At 42.0% G+C, this 18,566-nt stretch overlaps 2 pseudogenes; both read left to right on the top strand.

The window, feature by feature from the left end:
• The first annotated feature begins 1,800 nt into the window (after window positions 1-1,800).
• On the top strand, window positions 1,801-2,390 carry LOC123041403 (protein NRT1/ PTR FAMILY 6.4-like; annotated as a pseudogene).
• A 16,033-nt stretch (window positions 2,391-18,423) lies between these two features.
• The window catches only part of LOC123039252 (protein NRT1/ PTR FAMILY 6.4-like), a 28,200-nt pseudogene continuing 28,057 nt past the window's right edge, over window positions 18,424-18,566 (top strand).

The raw sequence follows: 18,566 nt of genomic DNA, 5'->3' as shown, positions 1-18,566 counted from the left end.
GTAGATTTCGTTTTCTGGTGCAGTCAACCCACCCTCATCCAACTCTTCCTCCGGACCCTCGTCATCTGAGTTATACCCACACATACGGTTATAAGGGAGGGTACGGTCCATGTCTTGTTGCCGCACAATGACATCCAAGTTACCAATTGGATTGTAATGGATCTCTTCATTCTCTGAGTAAACATCCTCCTCTAGAGCAACAATAGCATCATCATCAACATGAGGAATAGCATCTTCTTCAACATGAGGAATAGCATCATGACGGAGTACTATGGCGCTAGCGTTGATATGATCTTCATTGGGTTGGCTACTTGGTGGTTGGCTAGAAGAATTGGGGACATACACCTCGGCACTGTCATCATGCATGGGGAGGATGCATTGCGGTTGAGATCAATTTGCAAAGGAGGAGGAGGATCAACCTTTGTGGCAAAGATCTCAAGAGACTTGTCTTGTGATGCGTCTACTTTTTCCTTGTACACATTCCAATGCAATTGGGAGGTGATGGGCATACTCTTTAATCGGGACTTTACTCCCAATCCAACGTCATACCTCCCAATAAGCTTAACCTCGGCATTTGGGTCATTCCAATGTAAGACGCTTCTCACTTGAACTACAAGATCATCAAAGCTTGGACTTGTGTCAAGAACCATAGCCTCTTCCCCTTCATCGTCATTTCCAAGCATAAATGTCGACTTGTCCAAATAATGAACGTTTACGAGCTTATGCATCTAAGAAAATGGGAACAATATAATCAATCCATATATGTCATCCAACCAACACAAATGGACAAATGAACAAATTTTGCATAACTACTATTCATACTAAAGTTAACCTAACCATTAACCACTAACCCTAACCATAACCCCTAACATAATCACTATAACCCTAACCCCCAATATAACCACCACCATAACCACCAACATAACCACCCAACATCCCTAACCCTAACCCTAACACCAACCCCTAACATAACCACAACCCTAGCCATAAATGCATCATAAATGCACACAACAACATCAACACCTAGGGTTTGCAATAAATTGACCAAATCAACACAAAACAAAGATCTCAACCAATCAAAACAAGGGGGAATGGGGGAGGTACCTTGGGTGATGAAAATGCTCCGGATCCACCGATGAAATCCCAAGCAAATGGAGTGGATCTAGGGGGGGTTTGTGAGGGGGGAGAGGGGGAAGAGGAGCTGAGCACGGGGAAGAAGATGAGTGGGGAAGAAGAGTGGTGGTGGGGCCCACAAACCAGCCCCTCCCCACCTTATCCAGAACACAGGACCCTACCGCCAGAGGGGATGGCGGTAGGCCCTTTTCCACGTCAATCGCCGTCAAAGGGCCTACCGCCGTAGGGTATGGCGATAGGGCACGCAATCCTACCGCCAGGCCCTCTGACGGTAGGCAAAAGGGTCAGATCCCGAAATTTTTCCGAACTGGGGTCAGATCCCGACTTTGTTTGCAAAAAGGGTCAAAACACGAAATTTGGCCCTTCCTGGCTGACGCAAAAATGGGGCGCTATATCATGACGGTCATCTCAGGGATAATCACCGCGATTGTAAGAACAAGCACCCTTAGCCTTGTACCTTGTTTTGACAGCATGACATTTTCTTATTTCCGATGGTAACAACCCGTTTCCTGTGCCCGCTAGTTTTTTACTGGAGACCTCTTATCTTTTTAAGTTTTGCTTCCGTGTTAAAAGAGTTTTTTTTGTGTGTGTGTGTGTGTGCGTGGATCAGTGTTAAAAGAGTTGGGCGGCATGCGATAATCACCGCGATGGTATACATATGCATTCTTAGGTATTTTGTTGGATTTGATTTGACCGCATGATTTTCTCACAGGGCGTCGGGCTCCTCACGGTCGCGACGACCGCGCCGAGCTTACGGCCGCCGCCATGCTCGGACCCGCACGGGTGCGCCACGGTGAGCGGCGGGCAGCTGCCGATGATCTACCTGGCGCTGTACATTGTGGCGGCAGGGGCGGGCGGTCTGAAGGCGAATGTGTCTGGCTTTGGCTCCGACCAGTTTGACGCCCGTATTCCGCGGGAGCAGCAGGCCTTGAGGTTTTTCTTCAACCGTTTCTATCTTTGCGTAAGCGTCGGATCACTCTTCGCCGCCACGTTCCTTGTATATGTGCACGATAATCTAGGCCGCGGCTGGGCGTACGGAACACCGGCGGTCGTCACGCTGCTCAGCACTGCGGCGCTTGTGGCGCGCCGGCCGACGGAGATACCGGTACAAACTACCACAGGGCAGCCCGCTCCAGCTAATCGCCACGGTGCTGTGGAGGGCGTGGAGGAACCGCAAGTTGCCACCACCTGCCAACGCAAACAAGCTCAACGGCTTCCACTCGGCCAACGTACCCTACACCGCAAGGCTCAGGTAATTTTCTTTCATTTTTGAGTTGGAAAAGGCTTAGCTAATCAGTTCGAGCATTTTGGTCATTCCCATACTGTAACTGTTAAGTTCAATTGTTTGTTATTTTACCACTGCAAACAAAAATATTTTTTCTTAACTATTCTAGTTGTACTAAAACTTTGTGATAACCTAAGCATTCCCTTTTTGTGATGAAACAGACGTGATGTTGGACCGTGTTGACAAGAGCTGCCGTGCTTTCTTTTGGGCGGGCTCTGAACAAATCAATGGAGGCAAGTGTCTGGTCGCATGGCAAAAGCCGGCCCAAGCAGCTTGGTGGATTGGGCGTCTTAGATCTGAACAAGCATGGATTGGCTTTGCGATTAAGGTGGGAATGGCTTAAAAGCACGGATGATTCGAGACCTTGGCAGGGTTTGCCGCTAGCTATGGATGCCAATGTGCAAGCGGCTTTCAACAGTCTTGTTCATTGAAAAGTGGGCAATGGAGAGAGGGCACCACTAGTACGACAGCGTGTTCGCACGCAAGTGGCCAATAGGCGCACTGTCAGAGAGGCCCTGTACATGCATCGATGGGCAAATGACATCTCGGGTGAGCTATCTGTTGATGGGCTTCTTCAGCTTATTCAGCTCTGGGACACGATGATCAACACGGTGCTTGATTTGAGGGAAAATGACTCCCCAGTATGGAGATGGAACAGCAGCGGAGCGTACACCTCACGATCTACCGATGGCATGTTGTGGCACGGCAGTGTTCGCTTTGCCCTAGCCGCGGCTATCTGGAGATGTTGGGCGCCGTTATCGTGCAAGCTGTTCATGTGGCTCGCCATGCAATACAGACTTTGGACGGCAGACCGACGACTACGACATGGATTGCAAGACCAAGTATCTGCCTGTTACATCTGCGACCAAGAGGAGGACACGGTCGATCATATCTTGCTCCGCTGCGTGTTCGCACGGCAAGTCTGGCACTGCTGCTTCCTTCGAGCCAGGATCACGACCAACTTGGTCCCCACGACAGATGATAAGATTGCAGATTGGTGGCTGCATGCTCGCAAACAGATCCCAAAGGAGACTCGGAAAGGCTTTGACTCGATTGTCATGCTCATCTGTTGGAGCCTTTGGAAACATCGCAATGGACTAGTTTTTGGTCCGACAAGGGTAGTCTCTTCTATCGCTAGCTTCACTGGTCAAATTTTCGACGATCTGCGTGCTTGGGCAATGGTAGGAGCTAACAGAGTTACCACTTTTTGTGAGTAGTAGAGTTAGATGTAGGGGTGGAGTTCTGAGGGCCGAGTCGTGACTACTAGTTGGTCACCACGGCTTTATGTATTCTTCAACTCTTGTATATATTTCTGCCTTCTGTACAGCTAAGGTACGCGATTGCGTACTCTCAAAAAAAAACAGACGTGATGTTACTATGTTAGGAATTAGTTACCGTTTTCTTTGGGCTCTGTAGTAGTATGGACATACTGGTGGGCATGGGCTGTATAAGCAGCTGTAGTTCCGAACATGTAACAATTCCGACGTCACAGTGCGTAGATGCACAAGCACTCGGGTAATTATTTATTTATTGATTAAAAAAAGACTCAGGTTTAACTACTCTTCAGACCTCATCTAAACTTCAAGTCAATGCTTTATCCTTTTCGCGAGAATCAGAAAACTCTCAACTTGTATCCATGTTAAATACTACTCCCTACTAATAGTTCGAGATACATCATCTTTTATTCATTTTGATAACAAGTATTTCCGGATGGAGGGAGTAGTAATTTTATAAGCTAGTACTCCGGAACTGCTCATCCATATTGTAATAGCGTTCGTATTTATCAACTTTGTTGTGTCATGAGCCGTAATTTTACTCTGCATGCAGGGGCCAAATTCACTGTTTTGACCCTTTTCTTTAACTTAAGCACGATTTGACCCTATGTGCAATTTTTTTTCGGATCTGACCCTTTTTCTACCGTCATTGTCTTTACCGCCAAGACCTTTGGCGATAGGACTTACTTACACCGTTACGCCTGTTCGGTGTGAAAAGGACCCTACCGCCATGGTCTTTGGCGGTAGGGGCGTGCATGTAATTATAATAAAGACACGCATGCAATAAAAGATTCATTTTTTGCAAAAAGGACCCTACCGGCATAGCCTATGGTGGTAGGGTTACACGTCCTACCGCCATCGACTCGGCGGTAGGGTCCTTTCTGCAAAAAATGAAAGTGATGGTGCAGGTAAGTCCTACCGCCAAAGGCCGTGGCGGTAGGGTGTGTTACCCTACCGCCATAGACAATGGCAGTAGGAAAAAGGTCAGATTCAAAAACTTTTGCACATAGCGTTAGATCGTGCTAAACTAAGAAAAAAGGGTCAAAACAGTGAATTTAGCTGCCTGAAGGTGCCTCGACAGGGCGGCGATGGTTGATCAAGGCGATCGCGTGGCAGTGATACGTCTCCAACGTATCTAAAAATTTTATTGTTTCATGCTATTATATTACCCATTTTGGATGTTTATGGGCTTTACTTTACACTTCTATATCATTTTTGGAACTAACCTACTAACCGGAGGCCCAGCCCGAATTGCTGTTTTTTTGCCTATTTCAGTGTTTCGAATAAAAGGAATATCGAACGGAGTCCAAACGAAATGAAACCTTCGGGAGCGATCTTTTTGGAACAAACGTGATCCAGGGGACTTGGAGTGGACGTCAAGCAACGGAGGAGGCGGCAACGAGGGTGCCCGGCGCGCCCCACACCCTCGTGGGCCCCTCGAGCATCCACCGACCTACTTCTTCCTCCTATATATACCCATGTACCCTGAAAACATCGGAGGCGACCACGAGAAACTATTTCCACCATCGCAACTTCTGTATCCGCGAGATCCCATCTTGGTGCCTTCGTCGGCGCTCCGCCGGAGGGGGAATCGACCACAGAGGGCCTCTACATTATCCCCAAGGCCCTTCCGATGAGTTGTGAGTAGTTTATCACAGACCTTTGGGTCCATAGTTATTAGCTAGATGGCTTCTTCTCTCTCTTTGAATCTCAATACAAAGTTCTCCTCGATCTTATTGCAGATCTATTCGATATAACTCTTTTTGCGATGTGTTTGTCGAGATTCAATGAATTGTGGGTTTATGATCAAGTTTATCTATGAGAAATATTTGAATCTTCTCTGAATTCTTTTATGTGTGATTAAGTTATCTTTGCAAGTATCTTCGAATTATTAGTTTGGTTCGGCCTACTAGATTGATCTTTCTTGCAATGAGAGAAGTGCTTAGCTTTGGGTTGAATCTTGCAGTATCCTTTCCTAGTGACAGCAGTGGCAACAAGGCACGTATTGTATTGTTGCCATCGAGGATAAAAAGATGGGGTTTATATCATATTGCATGAGTTTATCCCTCTACATCATGTCATCTTTCTTAATGTGTTACTCTGTTCTTTATGAACTTAATACTCTAGATGCATGCTGGATAGCGGTCGATGTGTGGAGTAATAGTAATAGATGCAGGCAAGAGTCGGTCTACTTGTCACGGACGTGATGCCTATATACATGATCATGCCTAGATAATCTCATAACTATTCACTTTTCTATCAATTGCTCGACAGTAATTTGTTCACCCACCGTAATACTTATGCTATCTTGAGAGAAGCCACTAGTGAAACCTATGCCCCCGGGTCTATCTCTTATCATATAAGCTTTCAGTCTACTTTTATTTGCATCTTTACTTTTCCAACCTATATCATAAAATACCAAAAATATATTTATCTTATCATATTATCTCTATCAGATCTCACTTTCGCAAGTGGCCGTGAAGGGATTGACAACCCATTATTGCGTTGGTTGCAAATTCTTGTTTGTTTGTGTAGGTGCGTTGGACTTTTGAGGAGCCTCCTACTGGATTGATACCTTGGTTCTCAAAAACTAAGGGCAATACTTATGCTACGATTGCTGCATCACCCTTTCCTCTTCGAGGAAAACCAACGCAAGCTCAAGACATAGCAAGAAGGATTTCTGGCGCCGTTGCCGGGTAGGTCTTCGCTCAAGTCAAGACATACCAAGTACCCATCACAAACTCATCTCTCTCGCATTACATTATTTTCAATTTGCCTCTCATTTTCCTCTCCCCCAGTTCACCCTTGCCATTTTATTCACCCTTCTTCTGTTCATCTTTTCGTTTGCTTTGATGTCTTACTTGGCTCGTTTGCTCGTTTGGTTGGAATAGTTGTTTATTTATTTCTAAGTAGAGAACCTGAGATATATGGATGCTCATCCGCTTGTCAATCTTTTTAAGAGATCCAATTATGATGAACCAATTGCTAGTGAGTTTTGTGCACTAGATTATCTTTATGAAGCTTTGCTTGAAATTTGTGAATCTAAAAATTGTGATGAAGAAATTTATGAAGAGAATTACGATAGCTCCTTGAATAAAAAGCATGATTGCAATGATTTTATTTTAAATTCTCTTGATGTCAATTGTGCTAATAATATCCAAAACCCTAAGCTTGGGGATGCTAGTTTTGCTATGTTTACTACTTGTTGCAATGATCATGATTGGGGTGACTCTTCTTATGATCTTGAAAATTTATTTAAGCCCCATGATGAATATGAGATTATTAATAGTGTTTGCAATAATATTGAAAGTGCATTTGGAAGAGTGTCAACTTTAGATCCCACATATTTGGAGAATGTTCAATCTTATGGTATTTTTGATAAAAGTGGGTTTGGAGAGGTCATGACTTTAGTTAATGATAATCCCACTATTTTGGAAGAGTGTCAACTTCACATGCATGTGGATCATGTTGGGAATATGTTATGTGATAGCTATTTTGTTGAATTTGCCTATGATCCTACATGTAATTATTATGAGAGAGGAAAATATGGTCGTAGAAATTTTTATCTTACTAAATTACCTCTCGTCATGTTGAGATTGCTATCGTCTCTTTCTTCTTCCTTGCATATGCTAGTTTTTGCTTGCTTGGCAAATTTGTTTCCTTATAATGTGCCTATGCATAGGAATTATGTTAGACTTAGATGTGTTTGTCACGTGTTTCATGATGCTTTCTTTGCGCTTCAATTCTTGTCTTTCATGTGAGCATCATTAAAATTATCAATGCTTAGCTAAAAGGCTTTAAAGAAAAGCGCTTGTTGGGAGACAACCCAATATTTTTCCTTGTTGTTATTTAATAAATTTTTCATCTAGATTCTGTTTACATGTGTTTTCATGTTTTAATTAGTGTATGTGCCAAGTCGAACCTATAGGATAACCTATGGTGATAGTTAATTTGATTCTGCTGAAAAACAGAAACTTTGCACGCACGAAAATAATTTTAGTAATTCACAGAAATGTGCTTCTGCGTTGATTCTTTTTGATGTAGATAAATAGACAAATTTCTCAGGACTTCCTATTTTGTTAGGATTTTTAGAGTTCCATAAGTATTCGAGAGTTACATATTGCTACATATTGTTCTATTTTTTATAGATTCTGTTTTTCGTGTGTTGTTTGCTTATTTTGAAGCATCTATAGCTAGTATTAAGTGGTATGAACCATAGAGAAGTTGGAATACAGTAGGTTTAACACCAATATAAATAAATAATGAGTTCATTACAGTACCTTATGTGGTGGTTTTTCTTTCTTGCACTAACAGAGCTTACGAGATTTCCTGTTGAGTTTTGTCTTGTGAAGTTTTCAAGTTTCGGGTAAAGATTTGATGGACTATGGAATAAGGAGTGGCAAGAGCCTAAGCTTTGGGATGCCCATGGCACCCCAAGATATTCAAGGATAACCAAAATCCTAATCTTGGTGATGCCCCGGAAGGCATCCCCTCTTTCGTCTTCGTCTATCGGTAACTTTACTTGGAGCTATATTTTTATAGGCCACATGATATGTGTTTTGCTTGGAGCGTCTTGTATGATATTAGTCTTTGATTTTTAGTTTACCACAATCATCATTGCTATACACACCTTTTGGTAAGAAACCCACTTGATTGGAATTTATTAGAATACTCTATGTGCTTCACTTATATCTTTTGAGCTAGATAGTTTTGCTCTAGTGCTTCACTTATATCTTTTAGAACACGGCGGTGGCTTGATTTTGTAGAAATAGTTAATCTCTCATGATTCACTTATATTATTTTGAGAGTATCTTAGAACAGCATGGTATTTGCTATGGTTATAAAATTGGTCCTAGAATGATGGGCATCCAAGTTGGGTATAATAAAATTATCATAGGAAGTGAATTGGATGCTATGGTCAATTTGATACTTGATAATTGTTTTGAGATAGGGAGGTAGTGATATTAGAGTCATGACAGTTGGATGATTATGAATTTAAAGAATGCTTGTGTTGAAGTCGCAACTCCCGTAGCATGCACGTATGGTAAAAGTTGTGTAAAAAATTTGAAACATGAGGTGTTCTTAGATTGTGCATCCTTATGAGTGGCGGTCGGGGACGACCGATGGTATTTTCCTACCAATCTATACCCCTAGGAGCATGCGCGTAGTGCTTGGCTTTTGATGAATTGTAGATTTTTGCAATAAGTATATGAGTTCTTTATGACTAATGTTGAGTCCATGGATTATACGCACTCTCACCCTTCCATCATTACTAGCCTCTTCGGTACCGTGCATTGCCCTTTCTCACCTTGAGAGTTGGTGCAAACTTCGCCGGTGCATCCAAACCCCGTGATACGATACGCTCTATCACACATAAACCTCCTTATATCTTACTCAAAACAGCCACCATACCTACCTATCATGGCATTTCCATAGCCATTCAAAGATATATTGCCATGCAACTTTCCACCGTTCCGTTCATCATCATGAGACGCATCATCATTGTCATATTGCCTTGCATGATCATGTAGTTGACATCGTATTTGTGGCAAAGCCACCATGCATAATTTTTTATACATGTCACTCTTGATTCATTGCCCATCTCGGTACACTGCCGGAGGCATTCATATAGAGTCATATCTTGTTCTATTTTGAGTTGTAATTCATGAGTTGTAAATAAATAGAAGTGTGATGATCATCATTATTAGAGCATTGTCCCCAAATAAAAAAAGGCCAAATAAAAAAAGAAGGCCCAAAAATAAAATAAGGGGGCAATGTTACTATCCTTTTCCACACTTGTGCTTCAAAGTAGCACCATGTTCTTCATATAGAAAGTCTCATATGTTGTCACTTTTATATACTAGTGGGAATTTTTCATTATAGAACTTGGCTTGTATATTCCTACGATGGGCTTCCTCAAATGCCCTAGGTCTTCGTGAGCAAGCAAGTTGTATGCACACCCACTTAGTTTCTTTTGTTGAGCTTTCATACATTTATAGCCCTAGTGCATCCGTTGCATGGCAATCCCTACTCTTCATGTTGACATCAATTGATGGGCATCTCGTCAATATGAGACTTTCTCTCTTTTTTGTCTTCTCCACACAACATCCATCATCATATTCTATTCCACCCATAGTGCTATATCCATGGCTCACGCTCATGTATTGCGTGAAAGTTGAAAAAGTTTGAGATTATTTAAGTACGAAACAATTGCTTGGCTTGTCATCGGGGGTGTGCAAGATGGGAGCATTTTTGTGTGAAAAAAATGAAGCATAGCCTAACTATATGATTTTGTAGGGATGAACTTTCTTTAGCCATGTTATTTTGAGAAGACATGATTGCTTTGATTAGTATGCTTGAAGTATTACTATTCTTATGTCAATATGAACTTTTATTTTGAATCATTTGGATATGAACATTCATGCCACAATAAAGAAAATTACATTGAGAATTATGCTAGGTAGCATTCCACGTCAAAAATTCTGTTTTTATTATTTACCTACTCGAGGATGAGCAGGAATTAAGCTTGGGGATTGATACGTCTCCAACGTATCTACTTTTCCAAACACTTTTGCCCTTGTTTTGGACTCTAACTTGCATGATTTGAATGAAACTAACCCGGATTGACGATATTTTCAGCAGAACTGCCATGATGTTGTTTTATGTGTAGAAAAGAAAAGTTCTCGGAATGTCCTGGAAATCCACGGAGGCATTTTTCAGAATTAATAAGAATTTTTGGCGAAAGAATCAAGGCCAGGGGGCCCATGGGCTGTCCACGAGACAGGTGGGCGCCCCCACCCCCCTAGGGCGCACCCTCCTATCTCGTGGGCCCCCTGGACCTCCTCCGACCTCAACTCCAACTCCATATATATCGTCTCGGAGAGAAAAAAATCAAGGAGAAGTTTTCATCGCGTTTCACGACACGGAGCCGCCGCCAAGACCTAATCTCTCTCGGGAGGGCTGATCTAGAGTCCGTTCGGGGCTCCGGAGAGGGGGATTCGTCGCCGTCGTCATCATCAACCATCCTCCATCACCAATTTCATTATGCTCACCGTCGTGCGTGAGTAATTCCATCGTAGGCTTGCTGGACGGTGATGGGTTGGATGACATTTACCATGTAATCAAGTTAGTTTTGTTAGGGTTTGATCCCTAGTATCCACTATGTTCTGAGATTGATGTTGCTATGACTTTGCTATGCTTAATGCTTGTCACTAGGGCCCGAGTGCCATGATTTCAGATCTGAACCTATTATGTTTTCATGAATATATGTGTGTTCTTGATCCTATCTTGCAAGTCTATAGTCACATATTATGTGTTATGATCCGACAACCCCGAAGTGACAATAATCGGGATACTTCTCGGTGATGACCGTAGTTTGAGGAGTTCATGTATTCACTATGTGTTAATGCTTTGGTCTGGTTCCCTATTAAAATGAGGCCTTAATATCCCTTAGTTTCCACTAGGACCCCGCTGCCACGAGAGGGTAGGACAAAAGATGTCATGCAAGTTCTTTTCCATAAGCACGTATGACTATTTACGGAATACATGCCTACATTACATTGATGAATTGGAGCTAGTTCTATATCACCCTATGTTATAACTATTGCATGAGGAATCGCATCCGGCATAATTATCCATCACTGATCCATTGCCTACGAGCTTTTCACATATTGTTCTTCGCTTACTTACTTTTCTGTTGCTACTGTTACAACTACTACAAAAACCCAAAAACATTTACCTTTACTGTTGGTACTATTACCATCACTATCATACCACTTTTGCTACTAAATACTTTGCTGCAGATACTAAGTTATCCAAGTGTGGTTGAATTGACAACTCAACTGCTAATACTCAAGAATATTCTTTGGCTCCCCTTGTGTCGAATCAATAAATTTGGGTTGTACTTCACCCTCGAAAGTTGTTGCGATCCCCTAGACTTGTGGGTTATCAAGACTAATTTCTGGCACCGTTGCCGGGGAGCATAGCTCTATTCTCTGAGTCACTTGGGATTTATATCTGTTGATCACTATGAAGAACTTGAAAGACGCTAAGACCAAGATCTATCCCTCAACTACGAGGGGAGGTAAGGAACTGCCATCTAGCTCTGCACTAGATTCTCCTTCTGTTATGAGTAAGTTTGCGATACCTGAACCTGCTACTGCTATGAATTCTGATATGTCGCATGTTATTGATGATGCCACTTCTGCTATGCATGATGAAACTACTTCTGTGCGTGATACTACTTTGCCATCAGGTGAATTTCTTGATGAACAACTTGCTAGATTTAGGGGGAATGAAATTATTGAAGATCCTATTACTGATGATAGTGATGATGAAGGTCCCCCCAATGATTATGTTTTACCTGTTGTTCCTAAGGGTTATGTTATGAATGAAAAAGCTGCTATGGAAATTCTTGCTTGCAATGATAGAAACGATCTTAAGAAATTATTAGCTAAATGGAAGCAGCAGTCTCTTAATGCTAGAATGAAACCCGATCCTGCTTTTGCTACTTCACCTATCTGTGTTACTGATAAGGATTATGAATTCTCTATTGACCCTGATATTATTACTTTAGTTGAATCTGATCCTTTTTATGGCCTTGAAACTGAAACTGTTGTGGCACATCTTACCAAGTTGAATGATATAGCCACCCTATTTACTCATGATGAGAAGTCTCGCTATTTATATATCCTTAAGATATTTTTGTTCTCATTAAAGGGTGATGCTAAGAGTTGGTATAATTCTCTTGCTCCTGGTTGTGTGTGTAGTCCCTAGGATGTGATTTATTACTTCTCTGCTAAATATTTTCCTGCTCATAAGAAACAAGCTGCCTTGCGGGAAATATATAATTTTGTGCAAATCAAAGAAGAGAGTCTCCCACAAGCTTGGGGGGGGGGCTTCTCCGGTTACTTAATGCTTTGCCTGATCATCCTCTTAAGAAAAATGAAATACTTGATATCTTTTATAATGGACTAACCGATGCTTCCAAGGACCACTTGGATAGTTGTGTTGGTTGTGTTTTCAGGGAAAGAACAGTCGACGAAGCTGAAATACTATTGAATAATATGTTGACTAATGAAAATAATTGGACTCTTCCCGAGCTAATTCCTTAAGTAATTCCTGAACCAATTGAGCCAACTCCTGAGCCTATTCCTAAACCCACTCCGAAGAAGAGAGGTGTTTTATTTCTCAGTCCTGAAGATATGCAAGAGGCAAAGAAATCAATGAAAGAAAAAGGTATTAAAGCTGAAGATGTTAAGAATTTACCTCCTATTGAAGAAATATATGGTCTGAATATACCACCTGAAGAACTACATTGTCTTGATAACCCGACATAGGTAGTGAAGGTAAATTCTCTCTATAGATACGATAAAGTTGAGATACCCTCTACTAAATTTCATAGCCCATGCTTAGATGAATTTGATGACTTTATGGCTAGACAAGAAAGTTTTAATGCTTATGTTGGTAGAGAGTTAAAGAATAATGCTTTCGAGATAGGACGCGTAGGTGATAATCTAGCTAGAGTTAAAGATGAACTTCACTGCGTTAGCAAATATGCTTCTATGGTTGCTACTCAAGCTGAGCAAGTACTCAAAGCTCAAAATGATTTGCTTGATGAATTGAATAATAAAAATGACTTTGCTGTTAGAGTGGCTACTAGAACTGGTAGAATGACTCAGGAACCTTTGTATCCTGAAGGCCACCCTAAGAGAATCGAGCAAGATTCTCAAAGAAATAATTTAGAGGCACCTAGTTCTTCTAAAAAGAAGAACAAGAAAAACGATAGGACGTTGCATGCTTCTAGTGAACCTACTGTAGACACACCTGAGAATCCCAATGATATTTCTATTTCTGATGCTAAAACGCAATCAGGTGATGAACATGAACCTAGTGATAATGTTAATGATAATGTTCATGTTGATGCTCAACCTAGCAAAGACAATGATGTAGAGATTGAACCTGCTATTGATCTTGATAACCCACAATCAAAGAATCAACGTTATGATAAGAGAGATTTTGTTGCTAGGAAGCATGGTAAAGAAAGAGAACCATGGGTTCAGAAACCCATGCCCTTTCCTCCTAAACCATCCAAGTCAAAGGATGATGACGCTTTCCTGAAATGATTAGACCTATTTTCTTACGTATGCGCTTAACTGATATGCTTAAAGTAAATCCTTATGCTACGTATATGAAGGATATCATTACAAATAAAATAAAGATACCGGAAGATGAAATTTCCACCATGCTTGCTAATTACACTTTTAAGGGTGGAATACCAAAGAAACTTGGTGATCCGGGTGTTCCAACTATACCATGCTCCATTAAAAGAAATTATGTTAGAACTGCTTTATGTGATCTTGGAGTCGGTGTTAGTGTTATGCCTCTCTCTTTATATCGTAGACTTGAATTGAATAAGTTGACACCTACTGAAATATCTTTGCAAATGGCTGATAAATTAACTGGTATACCTGTCAGTATTTGTGAGGATGTGCCTGTTGTGGTTGCAAATGTCACTATCTTAACTGACTTTGTTATTCTTGATATTCCTGAGGACGATAGTATGTCTATTATCCTTGGTAGACCTTTTCTTAATACTGCAGGGGCTGTTATTGATTGCAACAAAGGCAATGTCAGTTTTCATGTTAATGGTAATGAGCATACGGTACACTTTCCGAGGAAACAATCTCAAGTTCATAGTATCAATTCTATTGAAAAAGTTCCAACAATCATTTTTGGAGGTTTTGAATTTCCTCTCCCTACTATCAAGAAAAAGTATGATATTCTTATTGTTGGGGATTTCCATATCCCCATTGAGGTAACTTAGTGTTATTCGAAATTTCTCCGGATCCGTGTTATTCGGAATGAGTTTGTTAACAAGACTTGATCAACCTTGTTAGTGGGTTCATTTTGATACGAGATGGATGAAACTAGAAGGCACAACCTTCTGTACCCTCTTTTTACTTTCTGTTATTTAGAATAAATAAAGAAAAATTAGTATTATCTGTCTGTTTTTTGAATTATCCGTGCATTAAAAGATAGTCCGAAAATAAAAGTGCTCCAAATGCCCTGCAAATTTAGTATGATTTTTTCTGGAATATTTGAGGATTTTAGGCACTGAAAACACTGCGGGAGGGCCCAGCACCAGGCCACGAGAGAGGAGGGTGCCCCCCCCCCCCCTGTAGGGCGTGCCCCCTGTCTCGTGGGCCCCTGGTGGCTCCCCTCCACTTATGCCAGCACCCACACACTTCATCTTCTACCCAAAAAAATCCCCATCCAGCTTAAGCCCAAATTCTAGCTCGTTTTGCTGCGATTTTCGATCTCTTAGCTCAAAGCTCCATTCGCAAAACTGCTTTGGGAGATTGTTGCTTGGTATGTGACTCCTCCGTTGGTCCAATTAGTTTTTGTTCTAGTGCTTTATTCATTGCAAATTTTTGCTGCATAGGTGACCATGTTCTTGAGCTTGCATGTTAAATTTTTGAGGTCCCAAACAATTCCAATGCATGATATAGGCTCTAGGCACTTGTAGGAGTAGTTGCTATCAATCTTGTTTAGTTTTATCCACTTTTATTTTGAAGTTACTAAAATTTCAGAAATTTTCAGAAAAAGAAATATGCTTAGAAGAATGTACCAAGGTGGTTCCTCGGCAAAGAAAGGGCCCAGGATTGCTATACGTGAACAAGATGTTAATTTGCCAAGGGATGCCAATGTACGGGCTTGTGAGTGGCCATCCGATGATTTTATGGTCAAAGCAGGCTTCAAGGAGGAATTTGACGCGTATGTGCGTAATGCCGAGCTGGAGGACTTCTTACAAGATAAGTGTCCTCAATATTATCAATTGACTGATTCCTTTGTGCGGAGGTTCGAATATATTTCTTTGCGTAATTCTCCTAGTGTTATGTTTGATATTTATGATACATCTTATACCATGGATTTAGAGGATTTTACAACTGCTTGCAAACTCCCTCAGTGGGGTAATATTAATGATCCTACCAAATCTGAAGTTAGAAATCTTCTTCCTAGTATTACTGTGGGAGAATCTAGGGACGTAACACAAGCTACCATAGGGAGCATTCACTTTCCGGCTATACATTACTTTGCTCTCTTTATTGGTAGATGCATTAACGGTAAGGACGAAGTATGTCACATGTGTGCCCCTGGTCTTTGTGTTCTCAAGAGTGCTGTGTCAGGTTATAGAGGTTATAACTTGGGGGCAATAGTTGCACGTAGGTTGCAGAATAATAGTAAAAAGGGTAATTTCTTTGGAGGAATTTATGAAACCCGTGTGGCTAATTTTCTTAATATAGCTCCATGAGAGGGGGATATGATTGTACCTCCTGTTTATTTGGATAGAGAAGCTATGATTGATCATCAATTTCTTGAGAGGAATGAACAATTCCTCCATTATCGACTAATCTATGACAGACGCAACGTTGTCCCTGTCACTCTTCCTACTCCATACCTTTTTGATTATCAGGCAAAAGGAAGATATGTTATCACCAGGGAAGAAGCCGCTGAATATGAGAGGGGAATGGAGGCAGCTCGCCAACACGCTGCTGCTCAGGAGGCGGTCGCCTCTGCATCTCAGTACTACCCCAGTTTCACTTATGGATATCAGCCAGGCGGTCCTTGGTATTAGACCAACTTAGGCCAAAAGCCTAAGCTTGGGGGAGTACGTATTTCTCACCGACTTTACATTCATGTTCACGAAGTAGTCGTCGGTGCTCATACTCTTTCATTGTATTATCCATGCTAGTTTAAATTTCTTCTTCTAGTTTTCTTCTTGTTTGTTTGATAAACCTTAATAAAAACCAAAAAAATTAGTTAGTTTAATTTCCTTGCTTGTAGTAGAAATTAAAATGAAAACCCAAAAAGATTTCTAGTTCTTCTTCTTGCTTGTTGGGAGCTTTCCCGTGTAAATAGTTTTATTTTCTTTTCTTTCTTTTGGGGGTCGAGAAGACCATATTGAAAATGCTTAGTGGCTCTCATATGCATGATTGATTATTTATATTTAGAGCCCATATTACTTGTCTTCTCTCTTGAGTTGAATGCTTGCAGATTCCAGCTTAGTCCATTGCACATGCACTCTTATTATTATACACATCGTTCGGTCGTGCAAGTGAAAGGCAATAATGACGATATATGATGGACTTATTGGGATGAGAAAGCTGGTATGAACTCGACCTCTCTTGTTTTTGTAAATATGATGATTCATCGTTCCCGAGTCAGCTATTATGAAGTAAACATATTTGCAATGACATTTAGAGATTATAGTTGCTTGCGCCATGCTTGATTAGCTATGAATTATAATGGTTTACCTTGCGTGCCAACATGCTATTAGAATGATTGTGATGTGATATGATGGGATGGTATCCTCCTTTGAATGAATTGAGTGACTCGACTTGGCACATGTTCACGCATGTAGTTGAATCAAGTCAACATAGCCTTCACGATATTTATGTTCATGGTGGATTATATCCTACTCATGCTTGTATTCGGTGTGAATTGATTTTAATGCATGTTTATGACTATTGTCGCTCTCTCAGTTGGTCGCTTCTCGGTCTTTTGCTAGCCTTCACCTGTACTAAGCGGGAATACTGCTTGTGCATCCAAACTCCTTAAACCTCGACCGCGGAGGGGCAGTTTTGCGGCGGGTGCACGCCCACCGCGCGCAAGGTGTTCGGCGATTTGCCTGCCTCGGTGATGGACTCGGATGATGAGGAAAAGTGCTCGCCGCGCTGCTGGAGGAGGAAGCCGAGGCCGACGTCCAGGAAGAAGAGCATCTCATGGTGCTCGCCGCCCTCGCCCAGCTGCTGGCGAGCAATGAAAAGCCACGGCGAGGCGGCGAGGCGCCGGGGCGGGTGAAAGCAAAGAACCGGCATCATCTCGAAGGCTACTGCATGCTCTACTCCGACTACTTCGCCGATGCTCCACTTCACGGCGAAATAACATTTCGGCGCCGTTATCGGATGAGCAGAAAGATTTTCCTCCGGATTGTGAATTCCATCCGGGAGTTCGACAACTACTTCAAATGCAAGATGGATTGCACCGGTACACTTCGATTCACCTCCATCCAGAAATGCACGACAGCAATGAGGATGCTTGCATACGGAGCTCCCGGTGACTCACTCGACGACTATGGGCGCATGGCCGAGTCCACCAGCCTAGAGTGTTTCTACAAGTTCTGTCGGGCAGTGGTGGCAGTGTTTGGACCGCAATACTTGAGAACACCCAATGCGGAAGACACTGCTCGGATCCTAGCACAGAATGCAGCAAGAGGATTTCCTGGGATGCTTGGAAGCATCGACTGCATGCATTGGAAATGGAAAAATTGCCCATTTGCTTGGCAGGGGATGTACAAAGGCGCCAAATGCGGTTGCAGTGTGGTACTTGTGATGAAATATGAGTTTTTATTTGTTGAACTATATAATTTGTATTGAACTATGTGTTGTTGTACTATTTTGTTGAAGTATTTGAAATTTATGTGATGAAATATGTGATAAAAAAATATTTATGTTGATAATTGAACGCCGAGCCACGGCGAATCACGCCGAATATGGGACTATTCTCGCCCATATGGACCTTTTTCGCCAAAATAAGTGGACCAAAATCGATGACTGGGGGCGAGCTGGGGGTGACGACTGGACGCAAAACGACTCCCAACGCCGAAAGAATCGTTGGCTCACCCCAGGGGGCGATTTTTGTGCGCCCTGGGGGGCCGAACGGCTGGAGATGCTCTTACCAATACCAGCCTACGCCAACGGTGGTACGATATCGCTCGCACGGCGAATCCATGGTATGGATCCCGCCCGTTACACTAGAATCTTAGCATACCAGTACGGGCCGATAACACTGCTGCTTGCTGACAGTGTGAT

The sequence above is a fragment of the Triticum aestivum genome, chromosome 2B (genome assembly GCF_018294505.1).
Source record: "Triticum aestivum cultivar Chinese Spring chromosome 2B, IWGSC CS RefSeq v2.1, whole genome shotgun sequence".
NCBI lineage: Eukaryota > Viridiplantae > Streptophyta > Magnoliopsida > Poales > Poaceae > Triticum > Triticum aestivum.
This window is presented reverse-complemented; position numbering and strand designations above follow the sequence as displayed.